The 19,411-nt window shown below is 49.7% G+C and overlaps 1 protein-coding gene across 10 annotated transcripts in view; it reads left to right on the forward strand.

Moving 5' to 3' along the window:
• The window catches only part of ARNTL (aryl hydrocarbon receptor nuclear translocator like), a 105,824-nt gene that overhangs the window by 31,693 nt on the left and 54,720 nt on the right, over positions 1-19,411 (forward strand). The window lies entirely within an intron of this gene.

The raw sequence follows: 19,411 nt of genomic DNA on the forward strand, positions 1-19,411 counted from the left end.
AGGGGTACCGGGGTTGGGCACATTTCACCTCATGGAGGGGTGGGACTTTGGCTGTGTTTTGGGGAAAAAAAAAAATCCAGAAAGGAGTGCAATAAGCTTTTTGGGTTTGAGAAGTTGGGTATAAGTGATAAAGAAAGTGGACTCATAGCAGCAGCCTCCCAGGGGCAAGAGCTTCATCCAGAGGAGTCATGGACAAGACCTTCAGTGGGATAGGATTACTCTAGGCCAAGGTCAGCAAACATTTTCTGCAAAGATCAGACGGTAAATATTTTTGGCTTCACAGGCCATGTGGTCTCTGTCACAGAGACTCAGCCCTGCTGTCGGAGAATGGAAGCAGCCACAGCTCATCTGTGAGTGAATGGGTGTGGCTGGGTCCCAGGAAACCATTCCTGGCAGGAATAGGTGGTCAGTAGGATTTGGCCTATGGGCTCCAGGTTGCAGAGTCCTTCTCTAGATCTTGAATGTCAGGCTGAGATACTTGAACTTGGTCCTAGAGGCAATGAGAAGCCATTGAGGTTACTTGGGGACAAAGAAGCGAGATGGAAGCAGTGACATGCTAAGACTTTTCATCTGATAGCTAGACAAGTGGTATGGGCCCTGTTGAAAGGAGCAGCAGCAGTCCATGCGTGACATCGTGTGGTTAACAGTGGTTCAGGTGGGAGAGAAGGACTAGTAGAAGAGATATTGCAAAGGGAGAACCATAGGATTTATAGTCCTCTTGGACTTTAAAGATGGGAGCCAAGAAAATGAAAATTTGGTAGTTCACAGTAGTACTATTGACAAATGTAGAGACTGGAGACGGAGAGGGGTGCCCGATGCTCTGGTTTTAGATACACTGAATCTGGGATGACAGTGGTTCAGCCACAGGAAATGTCCCGTAGACAATTGGAGAGGCAGGGTTGAAGCCTGGACAGAGGTTTGGTCTGGAGACATAGAAGGGAAGCCACAGGATTAAATGAGTCCTCCCCGTGACGAGCAGAGAACCGAGCTTTGCGGAGTGTGCGTAACTCTGGATGGTGGGGGAAGAGAGCCAGAGGCCAAGGAGGAGAGAGTCCCACAAAGGGAAGAGGAGGGGGCAACAGGGACTCTGGAGAAGGACTTGAAGGAAGGCTGCTGAACTGGTGACCAGTTGGCTACAAATGGCCTTGAGGAATGTGATGCCACTGAGGAGAATGGGGGCTGAGGGCCCTAGGCTGCGCGAGCTTGCACCTAGGTGAAGGACGAACCAGAGACATTAGTGAAAGAGACCACTCAGAGAGTCTGGTAGGAGGAAGATACACACACACTTTGGACATTTGCATGTCAGTTACCTTTTCTTTAGCTTTGAGGCAGGCACAGCCTGCCATGACCAGTTCCTGTTTCCTTCTCTGGAGCCAATATTTGTGTGGGGGTTTGTGTGTACATTGGGCTTGTGATTGTGTTCTTCTGCTCCCTTTGAGGTGTGGTGCTCAGAGCTCTGCCACAACTTGCACCACAGAATCCAGCCCATGTCTGGGCTTTTGCCATAAGACGAGATGTGATCTGTTGGGGAGACAGCTGCATTTGCCTATATTGAGGGAGAAAAGTAGGGAGACCAAGGAATGAAAGGAGACTTCTAACTGCCGAGTCTGCCCACAGAGGGGACTTGGAGATCATTCCTCAAGTCATCCAGCCAGATGTCAGTCTGAGCTCAGAGTATTTCGAGTGTCCGTTCTTTGGTCTGAATTCTATAGTTGTTTTTGGCTTGGTTTGTGTGAATCTAGAAGTTTGCCATCTGGTCATAAAAACAACAGGTGTAACTGGTTTAGAGCCACCACATCTCGAACTCTATGTACCAGGCTCAGTGCTGGGAGCTTGGTAGATGTCATTTTATGTCGTCTCTGCAACAGCAGAGGGGAATTAGTACTGCCAGTTCAGCAGTGAGGAAATCAAACCATGAAGAGGCAAAGTAACTTACCCAAGGTCACAAGAGATTTGAACCCAGGTCTGACCCCTGGTTTACGCTGCTCCCCGTTTCCTCTCTCCTGAGTCTGGAATTTCTCTTCCTACTTACGTAGAAGGACGAGAGACACATAGAGTTGTTTAGGTTAAACATTCAGAGCCTATAGTGGGTTTTTCCACCTCTTAGGAGCCTGTTGAAAGGGTGCAGGAAGCGCAGGATCTCTGGAAGAAATCAAGACCAAGCCCCAGATACTTGAACTGTTTCCTCTGGTAAAATTTGCCTTTCGTAGAAGAAGACGACAGTCTTGGGTTTGGAAGGGAAATAGTACCGGGAGGCAGGACAGTCAGATCCCAGGCCTCACTCCATGGCAGTTGTCATCTGCTTTTTGTTTAAATGTGTGGTGTTTCTCTCTGCTCACCTCCAGCTTCCAGCTCTGAGAGCACGGTCCTGTGTTGTCATGACCACATTCCCCCAGCATCTAGCATGGTTTGGCCATGTGGGATGTGCTCAGGAAATATTTGTTGTTTCTAAAGAGCTGGGAGGTGTGGGACAAGGTGCTTAACCTCTGTTCTTGACACTGTGGTTCTGGAGGTGACAAAGGACCAGTTAGTTCTCTGTCCTCATGAGGCTACTCATGAGAATGTTTCTAGGAGGGGAGACAGAATAAATGTGTGAGATGTATAATGACATGATAATGCCCTGAAGTAAAATAAAGTGAGAGAAGGGGGTGGAGGGTGATGGGGCCAGTAGTAAAGTTAGGGTCCTCGGGAAGACACCACCAAAAAATGAAGCGAGACAGAGTGGCTTTGGGGGACAAAGTCATAGTAATTATCTTTGAAGGTTCTACAGACTTCAGCTGAACTGCACACTTCTTAACTCTTTTTCTGGACCCCAGTGGCTAAGAGCTAACTGCTCCCAGTGGACCCCCTGTTCGGGCCCCGTGTCTGTGGCCCACTGAGCACCCCCCTCCCCCTCCCTGGTAAGAGCAGTCTCCTCGCCTGGCCAGCTTCTCTTGGTTCTCCTCCAGCCTCACACACCTCCTCTCCACAGCCTGCTTTACCACTTGTCTTTCCTTGGTCCTTGTCCCTAATAAGGCTTTACTTGGTCCTTTCTCATCACTTCAAGGATCTTCCCCAGCTGAGCCCTTGCATGGCTCACCTCCACCTTACAGTCCCCCAGATTTCAGGGCCCACCCCGGACCTCCTCCCAAGGCCGCATGGCTGGCCGCTGCCCCCAGGCACCTGGAGCTCACCCCTGTGCTTGCTGCGCATGCGTCTGTCTCCCCGTGCTGCCTGCCTGGCCTGCCACCGCAGCCCCAAGCTGTGTCTCCTGCACGACCATCCCTAACTCTGTCCCTTTCCTCAGCTGTCATGTCCTGTGGGTTACCACGTCCTGCTGAAGAGGACACCCTCTTACTTGTCCACTCCCTTTTCCTCCTTCCCTGCTCCTTTACTTAGGACTCATCATTTGGATTTCTTTCCACAGCCTCCTAATTGGTCTTCCTGTGTCCATTTTTGTCCTCCCTCCTTCCGCCCCCACACTCCTTATCGGCATGATGTTTATAACTCACTCATCTGATCATGGTTTTCTCCTCTTGCAAACCCTCCGAGGGCTTCTCGTTGCTTGTCGGGTGACTGAAGCCCCTTCGGCAGGCCTGCGGGTCTTTCATGATCTGGCCTTTGGCCACATTGCTCATTTCACTCATCCCCTACCCTGGATTTCTAACCTCAGCTCAGCCTCCCGCCAGCCATCCCCGCTGGGCCTCCCGGGGATGACCCGCCCCGCTCCCCATTTCAGCAGCTCAGGACAGGTTTCCACTCTTCTGGACACCTTCCCTCCCACCCTGTTCCTCTCTGTGACCTGGACATGACCTTCCTCCCAGCTCCCAGAACACTCTGCCTTTCTCTCTCGCAAAGCACTTGTCAGCCTAACTGTCGTCATGCTCAGGAAACTGCCATCCTTAAGGCTGGGGACGACACATGCGCGTGCATGCCAGTGTGCGTGCACACACACGAGCGTGTGCATACACACTATCTCTGGGTTCTTGGTGCCAGCACAGTGCACCTGGCTCAGGAAGTGTTTGTTGAAGGAGTAGGGATAGCCAAGTCTGTGCAGCCAAACAACAGATTGATGATGCAATCAGATGTATTTGGAACTGGAGGCTCATTGGCCATTGCATTCGGCAGGCCCGCCCCTCCCCTCGGCTCTGAGCGCAGGCTGTGTTGCTGTGGATTGGGGTTCCGGGTGTCTGTTGTGTCTCCCAGCATATTGAGGCCTGAGGAATGTCCCTTCCCTATATTCTTTGCTCTGGACTTTTTAAAAAAACTCCTGTTGTTGATGGAATAGTAATAGTAATTCAAAATGAAAAATAATCCACCAAGGAACGCTCAGGAATGAGGTCTACCCAGCTTCATCCTGGCTGGGTGAGTCCCACACTTCCTAAATTAGCCAAAATAATGATTCTGGCTCACCACTGACAGCTTCCCTCCCCCGTCGTCTAGCTGAGAGTGCTTTTCTGGCTAGGACAGCTAGTGGTCCTTTGTGGGTATGTCCCTGGGCTTCTTCATCAGCATCTGGGATCGTGTCAAGTCCTGGGTGAACACCAAGGAGTGGCAAACAGGAAGGGGCTCTGACCTGAGATACCATGGCAGTGTCTGTACCCCCATGGACGCTGGTGCTGTGCACCTGGCCCGTCGCCAGCATATGTGCTCCTGCTTCCCCGTGGGGCCATCAGCTCAATGCTATTGCACCTTCTCTGTTTCCCAGTTCCGCTGCAGAACAGGGAAATTGCACTGAGGATGCAGCTTTTGCGTGGGGGCTCGCAGTTATCCGGGAGGGCTTCCTAGAGGAAGGAGCCATTCTTACCACAGAGGTGTCCTGCTTGACCAAGGTGCTCCAGCAGCCACTTGGAGCTGCTGTCCTTGCTGGGAAAGACTTAGGATGCTGCTTTCCCTTTCAGGGACTTTCTAGCAGCTGTTCCTGCCACAGTGGATGCATTTTCCTTCTGGTTTGCCTCATCTGCGTCCATTCTCCCTGATTTGCCTCCCCCAGGGAGCCTCCCCCAATCTCCCTGATAAGAGACCTGGGTCCTATGGTCACTGTTAACCATTCTGCCTATTGATTGCTATCCATGAGGCAAGTGCTGGCAGAGTGCTTGGTGGGCAAGCACTTGGTACCAGAGCCTTGGCAGCTGTTGGCTGCAATAAGTGTCATAGTTATTATCCCACAGACCCCCCTTTAGGGGCCTGAGGCCCAGATAAGGCAGGACAGGTGAGCACAGGTTTGCCGCGGGTGCCTGCCTGCCTGACTGAGCTATGCTCTGACCCATTCTTCCTTGCCACCCTCCTTCTGCCACGTGTGTGCGCAGCCCGCCCTCCTGCTCATTCACAGTGTTTGCCACGGGGGCGGGTCTCTTTATTTGGGTGGTTGTAGATAAGTGAACATTTGCAATCCCCTCCCCCACCCGGGCCCAGGCAGCAAGGTGAGCCCAGGACTCCAGGGGCCTGCCCCTGACCGGCCACTCTTCCTCTGTGCCCCGCGCACCACGGGCAGTCTGGGTCTGGAACTGAAGAGGGGCTCCCGCACATGCTAGCCTGTACCCTCACCTGTTTCCGTGTCAGAGCCTCTGTGCTGAGGAAGTGTTTGTGTCTCAGGTCCCTTCCTCTCAGACCCTAGGCCTACTACCTTTGCCCTTTTCTCCAACTTGCGGGCCCCTCATCTTCCTAAAGAAGTGGACCCTGTTCTCCCACCAGGGATGGAGCCAGTACCTTCCTCTGCTCCTCTGGCCCTGCACACATCTGGGGATGGCTCTGAACGCTGAGGCCATCATGACCTGTGTGCCTGCCCTCCCCGGCCTTCCGGAGCCCTGGGGGTAGGGGGGTGGAGGGGTGGGGGGTTGGGGCAGCACCCTGTAGAGTCAGGGCTGAGAGGTCTGCAGAAGCAGTTCAGGGAGGATTGAAGTCAGTACCTTAAGGGCAGCTGCTGATGGTGTGTGCATGTGCCTGTGTTGGTGAGTGTTTGTGGGTGAAGGGGCATGTGTGCCTCTTGCTCCCTGTTTTTATTTGCATAAGTTATCCTGGTGCACATTAGAGACTGTATCTCCCTCTCCCACGGGTCTGATGTGGAGCCTTGAATAAGATATTTCATAGCCATGGGCTAAATAAATATTTTCTCTTCTGCCAAGCTGCAGGCGCCTCCCTGTCCCCCTACCCCGCCCTTTGCTACCTCAGTGACCATTTCACCGGGTTGTTGTGACTGTCAGCACCCGCTTTCCAGACCCCTTTTCAGATAGCAGTGCTGCAAAGGCCCCATCTAGACCCCAGCGTGCTGGGCTACCCTGCTTAGGCTGGAGGCAGGGAAGCCAGTCCCACTGGGGCCAGGGTGGGGGCGCACCTCACTGGGCCTCCAGGGCCCTTTGGGGCCAGGCTGGCTGAGCTCCAAGTGACTCACCCTGGTTTTGAGCAGGGGAAAATAAAAATTAAAAAAATAGTTTCTGACCCAATGGGGAAAGTGGGCGTGGGGGAGGGGCAGCTGGAGGACATTGGCCATGCCTTCGGTGCCTTTGCCAGCAGCAAACCAAGATTGGCTTAAAGCACAGACACTACCTTTAAAGGGGACTTGCATGCTGGTCTCAGGCCCTGGCCTTGGAATATCAGCCCTGTCCCTGCTAGTGACATGACTCAGACAACCCACCCAAGTTCTGCAGGCCTGAGTTTCCTCACCTGGAAAATGGGATGGCGGTAAGAGTAACCATCTCAATGAGGTTCTTGTGAGAGTGAAATGAAAATGTGCTCAGCCCTGGGGTGTCAAAAATGCCAAGGATTTATTCTTGTTCTTTAAAAGTTAATAACAGGTGTCAGACAACTTTAGACAAAATACAAAGCCTAAAATGCAGTTAAAGGCTCTGAGGAGTGAGATAGGGGATAGGAAAGGCACTTTGTGAATTGCAAATTACGTGCAGATACTGTTATTAGCACAAACATTATCTTACTGTCTGGGCTTTGGAAAAAATGACTGAGCACAATTTGATGATATGAAGTCTAAAGTCTTGGTTGTTTTGGGTTTTCGTTTTGGAGGGTGATTTGTTAGGCCTGTCCTGGAATCTTGCCCAGTGTGACCCACACCAGTGCTCCCGGGTGCCAAACGCCTGAGTAGCCCCTGGCACCACGAGCCTTTCTGTGCTCACTGCTGGTATTTGAAATGTCTTAGGATCAACAGCGAATGCATCGTAGCAGAGTAAGTTCTTGTAGATCTTTTGACAGCAAGTCGTGGAAATTTGCTCTGGACCTGGGAAATTCTCACTCTCAAGCGTTTTAGCCTAGGATAGGCAAGTAAATTTAAACAATTTCTTCACACTTTGGTATGGACAACTACCCTTATTTTCTTAAGCATGTTAGAAATATATTCCTGGTACCAAGTGCTTGACTCTCATTCCGTATTATTTCCCTGCCTTTTCCCATCCTTCTGAAAATAAAATTGAACGAAAATTACCCATTTTTTAAAAATGTCAATACTTTGGGCAGAGGTTGGAAACCTGACTCACGGGCCACAGCTGGCCTGCAGGTGTATTTTGTTCCATGCTTACACTGTTTTAAAACTTTACAATTAGCGGCTAGCCCTTGAAACTGGGTAGGTGTTGTCTAGAAATTTGGATGAAAACCTGCACGGGGTCCATCTGCCTTCAGGGCAGTGCTCAGGGGTGGTGGTCCCTCTTCCAAGGACCTCCTCCTCCAGGCGGCCCCACCCTGCAGATCTCAGAGCTGGCAGTCTCCGGAACCGGAGCAACACATCTTAGACACTGCATTGGTTTAGAATTATTTTCATGAGCAACTTTGTCCGCAGATAGGAAGGTTATTTTACCCCATAAGCTGACATCTTTATGAGAACCCAGGTTTCACTGAGGCCCTTTCGGATTTAGGAGAGTCACCTTCTCTCCTCCCTGTGGGATTTCCTCATTAGCAGTTTTTAAGAACTCTCCAGCAAGACTTCATAAGTCAACATGAAATATTGGATAATGCAGGATATAAATTTTGATTGCCCCTATTTAAGAGAGGTTGAAAACAAGTGAGCTTTAATTCTGTAATTTACGATGTTGTAAATTTGAACAAGACATTTAATCCTTTTTATTAGCCGTCTTGTTGAAACAGTTGTAATTTGGCAGAATTCTTATTGAAATAGGGGAGGGCTTGGAGATTCTCGGTCCTGCAGGCCATCCCCGCCCATGGGCTTTTCTTGGGCAAGCCCAGGGGTGCACACAGGACTGGGGGCCACATGTAAAGATGGGAGAGGGGGTCTACATTCTGTGGAGGTTATTTTGGGGGACTCCTTACAAACACTGAAATTTTAAACACTGACCTTTTAGATCTAGTTTTTGTTTCTGTCATCAGGAAGGAGTATACACTTGTAACAAATTCAGATCACACTGAAGTCCATTCCCACGAAGGAAGAAACTCTTCACAAGTTCCTCATCCCCAACCTTCTCCAAAAATAGGTACCTCTGAGACTTTGTTGGGTATAGTCCTGGAGGTTTTTTTATTTGCTTGGTGTTCCCCCTCCCTCCTTTGCCCTTATCCCCAGTATATGCGTTTTTACTTTGGTTTTATAAAAACAAAATTCCCTGTTTTATAAAAATGGAGTTTCTCTATTTGTACTGTTCTGTGACTTTCAACAGGCAACCGCCAATTATTATGGTCATCTTTTCAAGTCTGTATGTACAGGGAAATATACCATGTTATTTTTGACAGCTGTACCCCATGGTATGGCTACATTTCCAGTTTATTTCACGTTCCGTGCTGGCGGACACCCAGGTTCCGATCTCCGGCCGTTGCCCTGACTGCTGCTCCAGCCGGGGCTGGGCCCACTTGGGAACTTTTACGTGAGATTTTCTGTGGTATAGATACCAAGAAGTGGGACCTCTGGCTGAAATAGTTCGCATTTAAAATTTGAATCGATGCAGCCTAATTACCCTTCCAAAAGGTTGTATTAGTTCATGGCCCACCTAAGAGTATCTAGTTATGACTTTAATAATCTAGCTTTTTTTGCTTGAGCACATATACACTTTAAAAAGTCACACTTATGCCATCAGAGTAACACATTTGTCTTAGTCTATGGTTATCATCCTATATGATGACAAAAAAGTTCCTCAACCATTGTAGCCGATTTAATTATTATATACTTATTTAAGGAAAGGGCCTGGAAGGCTCAGTGGGGTAAGCCTGAGCCGAAGCTCAGGTCATGATCTCAGGGTCCTGGGATCAAGCCCTGCATTGGGCTCCCTGCTCAATGGGGAGCCTGCTTCCCCCTTTCCCTGTGCCCCTCCCTCTTGCTTGTGCGCTTGCTCTCTTTCTCTCTCTCTCAAATAAATAAATAACCTTTTAAAAGTAATAAATACATATTTAAGGATTAGAGTTGTGCCAGATAGTCTTTGGAAGAGTAACAGCCAAATCACGGCTTCCTTGTCCAGGGCTCTCCCAACGCTGCTTGGGTTTTCCCTAGAGCCCTTACTCAGTACAGAGGCTGGCTTGACATTTACTTGAAGAGGGGGAGGCAGTGAGGTACCTGAGGTTCCCAGCACCCCGTCTTTACATCTGAACACCCTTCTACATGGACAGAGTCTTCCCACGGGGGTTATCTCATAGCTCCCTCCTTACGACCTCTCTGTGAAGCAGGCATTCCCCTCTTCCCCCTCTTTATATCTGGAGACACTCAGGCCCAAAGAAGATCTGCTGTGTCGAGTGTGCCAAGGAACAGCACCTTGAACACAGATCTTCTGACTCCAAATGTGGCAGAGTCAGGCCCCTGCAAGGCTGAGATGTAACTTGCCTATAGCACATCGTGGAAGTTTCCTTTACTGAGCTGGAGGTGGAGAAAGGAGAAGGAAGGGACCGTCCCAGACTTCCTGTGGTCACTTAGGTCCACAGCTTTCTCCTAGCAGTGCTAACACTCATGGTCATGTTCTTGAGTTTCCCCAGCAATTAGGAAAGATCTGGGAATTCTCTACCAGTTGACGTACTTGATCACACGTGGCTGAGAACCGCTGACCCAGAATGTATCTCCTTCTCCTTAGACAGGATGGGTCTGGGGAGTTAGTCAACTTACCAGGTGCTAACTGCATGTGAAATTTTGAATTCGGTCTTCTCCAGAGGCATCCTCTCTGCCTCTCTCACCTGGTTTCTGGCTTTCGCTAACAGATGACTGTGTGTTGGTCAAAGCTCCTTAGCAGTCACCTCACTGATGAACTCGCAGGGAGAGTTGACGTCCAGACCATTCCTCCTTCCAGGATGCCCTCAGCTTCATTAAACCCATGCGGGGGGTGGGGGTCCTGGTCTAGGGAAAACAGGGATCTGGAGTCTGATAGACCCAGAATCAAATCCTGGTCTCATCACTTCTACTAACAGTATGAAACTTTGGCTGTTGACTTCACCTCCCTGAGCCTCAGTGTCCCCTTCTTCAAAATAGGGATAATAATTCTCTTATGGGGCATTTTGAGGAATACATGAATTAAGATTTAAATGGTGCTTCTCAAATGTTCAACACAGAACAGATACTTATAAATGTGAGTCCTGGCTCATCTTCCTGCTGTAGAGAGAAGGTTCCCCTCTGGGGATGTTCCAAGCTGCAGGCTGGGGATCCTGGTAGCCAGAGGAGGGCCACCAAGATGATTCATACACAATATTTACTCTCAGGAACTCGCTATTGGTAGGGGGAACCCAATACACAGACACAATATGATGTGTACATTGGTAAGAATCAATTAATAGAGCAGAGATTAATTAACCTGGGGTGAGGTGGAAGAAGTCATTAAGCAAGTAAGGTATTGAAGATTGAATAGGAGCTTGACGGAGAAGATAAGGCTATAGAAAATGAACAGCCAACTCCATTTATTAGCTGCCAAGAGACATTATTTTGTATGTATGTATGTTAATTTCGTTGACTCTTACCAATACACTGATATATTCAAATTCATCCTCTCTCTTTTCCTTTTTCCACTCATTCTGCCTCACCTTCTCCCCATGCTGCCTTAAGATATTCAGCTACTCCAAATTTCCCAAAGAATTTCTTAATGCTTTGGTAAATCCTCAGAGGATTGATGCTCCTTTACTCTGCTAAATTTTTACAAGAGCGCTGGTGTAGCTACCTTCTTCCCATCCCCTTTTTCCCCTACAGTATGAGTAAGCTCTTCTTTCTCAGCAGTGAACCAGCCATCAGGCATCTGATGCTCGCTGCGTCACTCCCCTCTACCAGGGGCATGTGACATCCCGTTCAGTGGCCAGAACAACTTTGTGAAACAGGGAGTCTTCTTCACAGATGAAGAAACAGAGGCTTCGAGAGGATAATATGCTGATTACTACACAAGTCCGGGAGCCACGGTTCTACACCGGGCTTCTTTCCCCTGGCCTCTGCTGCTTTGTTCAGCATCTGGCACACAGTAGGGGGGTAGCCAACACTTGCCCAAAGGAATGAGAGGGCAGCTCCCCATGCAGCTGGTCTCGTAACCCTCCTGGGGCAGTGACAGCGCTCCTCACTTAGTGTCCCACCGGCTAGTGGGGTCCAGGATCACGCAGTGGTTGTCATTGACACAAAAGACAATTTACCATTCCCTTTGCTCTTATTTCTGGGGCACTTGTGAGCAGCTAGGTGTACTATTAAAGGTTTGTGTTTGGCTCTGTCTCTGCCTTATGGTATTTGACAGAGTGCAGGTGGAGTACTCCCAGGGCCTGGTGCGGGAGTCGGGGACTTGGATTCCAGCTTCCATCCCACTGATGACTCCCCAGTAACAGCTGGTGCATCATGATCATGGCCCCTCTCCAGAGTTCCATTTCTTCCGCCCGCTTGGGGGCTTCGTGGGTCCCTAAGTTTCCTGGCTGCTCTGTGAGCTAGTGTGATATGGGGAGGCTGTGGAGTGTGCCAAAAGGAACAAACGCAGGCAGTGGTTTCAGGAAGACCTGACTGCAAATCCTGGCTCTGGTACATCCCAGCCCTGTGACCTTGGGCAAGTCACCTAACCTCTCTGATACTGGGGGTTTATGTCTGCAAAAGAGCACAAGTAAGCCCTGCTTCTGGGCTCTCTCTCCCGAGTCCGGGAGGCCTTGTAAACGAGGGCACTTTCCTTCCCTCTGTGTCTGACTCCTGAGTGCTTCAAGTTTGGACTTGCTGGGGTTTCTGCTGTGAGACCTGAGACACGTTTCTCAGGGGTGGCAGTGTTCAGGGCACCTTGCAACACCCTGAGATACTCAGCTCTTAGATCGCCTGAAACTCCTTTGTATCATTAAGAAGCTCCTGTGAGGTAGGCACCATTCTACCCCGTTGAGCTGTGCTGGTGCTGCAGGGCAGCTCCAGATTTCTGCCCTTTTCCCCTCGCAGATGGCGGCCGCAGTGTGCGTCACTGCGCATACCTGTAGTTTCCTGTGCACCTCGTTACAGAGAGAACAATTCATTTAGCAGACCATGCCCGGCCTTATGCTGGGCGGGGGCTGCAGAGAGGAACAGTCTCACAGTCACTGCCCTCAAGGAGCTCACACGGAGGAAAGGTGCAAAGTGGGGTGACCCAAGGTTGTCAGGGCACACTCCAGGGCACCGTAGGAGAAGGGAGGACTGAGGGGCTCTCTCCTGGCAGTCAGAGCAGGGAGGCTTTAGAAAAGAGGTGACTTTTGAGCAAGTCTTAAGGGACAAGAAAGAGTCTACCCTCCAAAAGTTCAGACAGAGCATTGCAGGCCAGAGGAGTGACAGAGCAGAGACCAGAGGCTGGAGAAGGAGATGCCTGGAGAGGTGTGGGTCTCCAGCTGGAACCAAGACCTGGAGGACCGTGGTCATCCGTACAGTGATGACCTCAGACCTTTCTCCCAAGCCCCAACCCACATACCTGCTGCCCGCTTGGCATCCACACTTTGATGTTTAATGGGCATCCCAGACCCAACATAACTAAATACAAGTCTTGATATTTTTATCTTAAAAAGGGAAAGATCTAACTCCTCCCCTGTCTTCCCCACCTTCCATGCCAGGGCCATTGCACTGGTTACACAGGCCTAACATGCAGGCATCGTTTGGGATCCTGCTCCTTCCCTGGATCCTCAGTACTTGCAGTTGTTGACAGCTGTTCCATCAGAGCACTGAAAGCCACCACATCTCCCTACTGTCACCCAGATGTCCCCCATCTCGCAGCCAGTCTCCCTGTTTCTTCTCCAGCCGCACTGCTGTCAGTCTTCCACAGACTCAGGCAGAGTGACCTTTTAAAAAGTAAATCAGATTGTGTCATTTCCCTTCCTAAATCTCTGATGGCTTCCCAGCATCCTCGGAGTAGACTCTGCACTCCTTGCCATGGCCTGCCAGCCCCTCCTGCTTCCCTGTATCATCTCAGCACTCTTCGCTCTGCTCACTCCATCCCAGCCACTGTGGCTTTCTTGCGGTTCCTCTTTCTTGCCTCAGGGCCTTTGCACTTACTGTTCTGCACCTGAATCAGTCTTCCCCAACATCCCTGCCTGGCTGACCCTCATTCCATTCTGCTCTCTGTTCAAAGGAGGTTCGGGGCAGAGAGGAATAGACTTATAGTCCCTGTGTTCAAAGCATAACAATGCACTGTCCTACTCCACGCCTGGCCCCATCACTCAGCCCTCTTACCTTGCTTTATTCCTCTTCATTAGCACTCACCACTACCTGCCTTTATATGATAGATTTATTTGTCTTCTTTACTGCTTGTCTTACCCTACTAGAATGTTAATCCATGAGGCTGGGTGCTTGTCTTACCTGTTTCATTCACCACTCCACCCCCAGGACATAAAACAGCCTGGCACCCAGGAGGTGATCGTCACACATTAGATTGGTGAGGAAAAAAATGAATGAATTAATCCAAGTTAGGACTCCGGCGTTTATTCTGTAGGCAGTGCAAATCTAGTAGACATCTTTCAGGAGGTGAGTGACGTGGTCAGCACTTTTATTTTAGAAAGCCAGCTGGTGGCAATGTGGGGGCTGGACTGGAGGAGGAGGCAGCAGAACTAGTTAGAGGCAGTTAAAATGGTCCAGGAAATTGATGCTGAGTCCTGTGGAGGACTGTGGGCATGGAGGAGAGGGGACCGATGACAGGGTGTGAAGGCCTTTGAGGATCTTTGGTTCCTGCTGGGATAACTTGGTATAGCAACTCCTCTGTCAGAAATACGGGGGATAAGCTGGTCTGGGGAGAGGCTGGCAATCTTCTATGATGTTTTTTCTCCCCGAGCAAATGTCAGCTCTAGAAGGCACGTTCTCTGTGGTGCTGTTGGCTCTCGGAGGAGCGACTCTGCTGCTCTACAGATTTCCCCGTTCAGACGTTCAGTCAGGCTGTAGTCAAGATGGCGGTATCAGTGAGACCGAGCCTTCTTCCTGCAGACGGGCCCTTTGTTCTTACATACTACAAGCCACACTAAGTCTTTAGTTCCTTTTCCTCATATTTAACTCCCAAGGAGACTGGCTCTAACAAATTCTCTTCTTTCTTAGAATGCCTCTGCTCCACCCCTGTTCCACACAGGGTTTACCAATAACTTGGGGACTCGGCATGTCCCTTACCACAAACACTCATGGGGACTCTTCTCCCTCAGGTGCAGAGAGTCAGGCTGTCGGTGGGCATATATCCGTAGCCCAGGAGGAGCCATGCTGTTTGGTACTGCCTCTTGAAAGCTTTCTTTCGGAGCTTGGATTATTCCTTCTTCCGGAAGTCCCTGATCCTCTCCGACCTGCAATGAAAAGCCTTTCGTCTCTCAGTAGATACATTCCTGCCCATCTTGCTGAGGTGTCCCCCTCTCTGTCCCTCACTGAGAATATGCCAGCCCAGGCTCTGAAGCCTCGGTCCGAAGTTCCTAATCCTGTTTTTCAGGCCCCGTGAAGGGAAATGCTGGATCATCTGTACTTCCAGCTGCCCACCTCCCTCCTCCTCCTCTCTTCCAGAGGTCCAGACGCCATGCCGTGCCATGGCGTGACATCACATTATGTGATATTACGTGACGTGAATAGTAACGTCTTGGAGCTCCTGGGTGCCGGGTTCCGTGTTAAGCACTTCACATGCATTCTGTCTCACCCTTCCCGCCCTGCCTGGGTAGTATTAATCTCTTTACAGATGAGGAAACAGACTTAGCAGTGCAGTGGAGCTTAGTAGTTAAGAGCAGGGGCTTAGGGGCGCCTGGGTGGCTCAGTGGGTTAAGCCGCTGCCTTCGGCTCAGGTCATGATCTCAGGGTCCTGGGATCGAGTCCCGCATCGGGTTCTCTGCTCTGCGGGGAGCCTGCTTCCTCCTCTCTCTCTCTCTGCCTGCCTCTCTGCCTACTTGTGATCTCTCTGTGTCAAATGAATAAATAAAATCTTTAAAAAAAAAAAAAAAAAAAAAAAAAAAAAAAAAAAAAGAGCAGGGGCTTAGAGTCCAACAGACCCAGGTTTGAATCCCGGTAACTGTGGACCTTGGGCATGCTACTGAATCTTTCTAACCTTCTTTTTCTGCATCTAGAAGACAGAGAGAATCTAGAGAAGGGGGTCATGTGTCACTATGAAAAGTGAGCAACATATGTTATTTCATAAGCATAGACGCATTCATCTGCTGTATGCTAGACTTTGTGCGGTCAGTAAGGAACAGATCATCGTAGATATTATTGTCTCATTGTCATGGTTGTTGCCGGTCGTTGTCGTCATCACCGCTGTCACTGTTGTCATCATCCTCGTCATGTCATCGTCCCACAAGGCTCAAGTCTCAAGGCTGTGTGACTAGTACGTGGGTGGGGTCAGGATTGACGTAGCCCCGCCTGGCTGCCAAGCCCTTGTTCCATCTCCTGTCCCACGTGGTTGCTCCCAAGTTCGAGTTGCCTAAGACTTTCACTTTTACAGGTTGTTGGGCCATCCCGGTAGCGTTTGGAAAAACCTGTTTTATTAATACTATTTGCCATTTTCATTTCTTTTCCATATTTGGGAAATATTCTAGTTCTGCATACTGGAATTGGCTGGCCGTTTTGATGAGACTGACCTGCTGACTTGTACCTCAATTCAAGCCACAGCCTGCATCTAGCATACAGCCCAGGGAGGAGTTTGGGCCCCAAATATCAGACTTATTAGTCTGAATTATACTGTATATATACAGCTTATAACATGCAAATGCTTAGCTTCAGCAGGGTCGGTATTCTAAATTCAGGTAAATGTAAATCTCTACTTGTCAATTTTAATATTTTTGAAATTTGAGTCTTAAAAGGTGTGCTTCCTTTCTTTTTATTTTTTTAATTCCAGTTTCCAAGGTATGGATATGGGGGAAGGCACAGGCCAAGTACTGTATAGTGTTCTAACTTGATCATAGGTCTCTTCTTAGAAATTTTCCAGCAAATTATGGAATAAGCCTGCTGTTCCTAACAGCAGCAGGAGTCATGGGTATCACGGCCAATGGCTTTTCCCCTTCCTGCCTGGCCTTCAGAGCGCCACACAGAAAGGCAGGAATGAGCCTTCTGTAAAGAATCCTTCCTCCACTCTGGCTGAGGGGCTGTGGTGCCGATGCCCCCGGCAGACAGAGGTGGGGCTGAGGTTTGATGACACAGGAACCAGATCTGTCCTACATAGGGTCCTTTGATGTGAAGCTCTTTCTGATATGTAGTTTTTCCTCTAAAGTTTTTCCCTCTTGCTTTTTCTAAATTATAAAAGCAACAGATGCTCACTTCAAAGCCAGGATTAGAACTTTTCACGCCTGGCTTGGAATTCCAGCTCCATGAACTCATTAGACGTGCAGCCCTGGGAAAAACACGCACCCTCTCTGAGCCTCGATTTTCTTATTGCTACAGAAGAGGGAAAGATTTCACCTCTTGCACTGCTGTGAGCGCTGAGGGAGATGGGTCCACAGAATGCACTCACAGAAGTTTGGGACGAATTCTTTCCATTTTCTCAGTGAATGTTTGTTGAGCACCTATGAGCTAGTCACCATTCTGGCTGCTCTGGAAATACTCGAGAACAAGACGGGGCCGGGGGGCGGGGGGAGTGGTCTATGCTTTCCTGATGCTCACATTCTCATCCGAGGAGAGGCAAAGAAATGAGACCATTTCAGAAATGAAGAAATGAGAACCCATAGGTGGTGGGTGACTCATAAGAAGGGCCAATTTATTTTTATTTTTAAAATATTTATTTATTTATTTTAGAGTGGGGCTGGAGAGGCAGAGGGAGAGGGAGAGAGAGAATCTTCAGCAGACTCCCTGCTGAGCTCAGACCCCCCCCGCCCCCCGCCCCACCTCTCGGCCATGGGGGTTCGATCTCACGACCCTGAGATCATGACCTGAGCTGAAATCAGGTCAGATGCTTAATCAACTAAGCCACCCAGGCATCCCAGGAGGGGCCACTTTAGCCTGGACTACCAGAGGAGACCTCTCAGACAAGGCTCCATGCTTTCTGACCCCTAGGTCCCAGGCTTTCCAGCTTTGAACAGCCCTACCCCTTAAAGTATAGATCCCAGTTTTGAGTTTGGAAACTCTGACCACATATCCGTTCTCTTTGTGGTGGACTTTGTTCACCCATGAGCCCTGCGTTCCTAGTGAGAGCTTCTGGGGCTGGAACTGTGGCTCAGGGCCTTTGCTCACCCGGTGGAGCTGACACCGAAGGGAGGAGGGAGGGATGAGTTTCTAGCCAGAGCCCGTTTTGCTCCAGCGCTGCTTTGAGCATTCTGGTTTCTAAGGAACTGCAAGTAATTTCTCTCTCAGAAAGACTGTGACACACTGCCGTCTCCTCCTCCTCAGCCTGCGTGTTTTAAGGGCTGGTCGGGGCCACAGACACCGGGCAGCAGGGGCCGTCCCAGCTCGCCCATTGGCACTGGAACCACAAAGCTGTCGGCCTGACACTTGATATCGTCCCTCCCGGGGTCGAATACGGATTTTTTAAATGACTGGCTCAGTCTGCTGCATTGAACCAGAGGGACCCACACTGATGAGTGAGGAGAGGTGCTGAGCAGAAGGGCAGGCTGCCTGTGACTCACCTGTCATGTTCCCAGCTGACCTACTTTTATTTGACCTTGATTTGCTCGGTGCGGTTAGAAACACTGTCGTGAATGCACTCGTGCCGCCTGATTTCAGCCTAGCATGTGACAGCCCAGGCTCTCCTACGCACCCGTGACCCAGGCAGATGGACGGATGGACAGGTGGTTAGTTTTTCATTTACCTCTGAATTGTAATTCGATCACAAGGGAAGGGCTTAATTTCAAGAAAATGGAACAATTATTTCAGACTAGATATGGTGCCAAAGCAGCAGGCCTTCCTCCTTGCTGCCGGGCGGCTTAATCAGGAGATGGCCTAGATGGCCGCCTTTCAAGTGGGTCCTCGCAGTAGCTTGGCAACTGGCACAGGGTCATAATTGGAAGAATTTGGCTCTGAGCGTCTGTGGGTGTTTACAGTGCACTATAGGGCAGGGCTTCTTTTATTTATAGAATATTGTGAGCAACAAGCAGCAGAAGGCTGAAAAGCCACTAAATCTCGATTTATTTTTAACAAATTCCATTTTTCCCCTCATCCCAGAAGGAGAACTGAGTTATTAAAAAACAGTAAAAAATACATCATCGCAGAGCATGCCATATCTAATTATGGGGTTGCCAGCATCGGCCTGTAGCCACATTTTGAGGGCTTTGTAAATCAGCCATCCATTCAATCTGTGAACTTATATGACTCCTATTCTTCATTTAGATGTAGAGCGAAATTATTGGCAAGTGAGCGCTGATCAGAAAAAGTTCTACACTGTCTAAATTAGGAGATGGAATGTATAAATATAGAAGAGTGTACTTATGTTCTCAAAGGGAGAGAAAATCACTCCTCATTGTCCGTTATACTTAGCTATGCAAGCGCACATCCCATAGCGCTCGGTACCCGCATGAACGAGTTCACGCCTTGCAATGGCGGATCTGCACCGCTGTCCTGTGATTTCCCGCTAAGTGATTATTACCCACACAATCATAGAAGACACGAATCCAGAGCCTTGTGGCCTGCGTTCTCCTTGTGCCTGAGAACCCGATGAGACTTCAGAGGCCCCTAGCTCAAGTACATCTTAGTCTAGGTGGCGAAGCTGAGGCCCAGAGAGGAGGGCGGCTTTCCCATTGACACACAGCAAGTCAGGGCAGAGTGGGGCTGGGGCTCTGGTCTCCGTGCTCTTCCCTAACAAAGCCCTCCTGTGCCAGGCTCAGAGCCAGTGAGCTAAACAGATCTGAGTTCTGTCCTGCAGGGTTCACCGTCTCCGACAGACATCAAGACCATCCAGTAGTCACCATCTACTTGAGTAGGCAGGGCTGTGTGAGTCCAACAATCGGCTAGATGAGTGGGGGAGATGGTGAGAGGGGGACTTGGGAATCTGTGTCTTCGGACACTAAGGCAGAGATAGAATCAGGGGCTCTCTGACCCACTTGGAAAAGCTTTATGGAGGCCATAAAGTTTCTAAAGAAAGAAGGTGCAGCGCGTTTGCTGACTGTTGGGGGAGATAGAGTATGGCGGCGTGGCGGTGCTGGAAGGTGAATATGGCGGTTTGGGAGG

Source organism: Mustela erminea, chromosome 9 (assembly GCF_009829155.1).
Source record: "Mustela erminea isolate mMusErm1 chromosome 9, mMusErm1.Pri, whole genome shotgun sequence".
Lineage (NCBI taxonomy): Eukaryota > Metazoa > Chordata > Mammalia > Carnivora > Mustelidae > Mustela > Mustela erminea.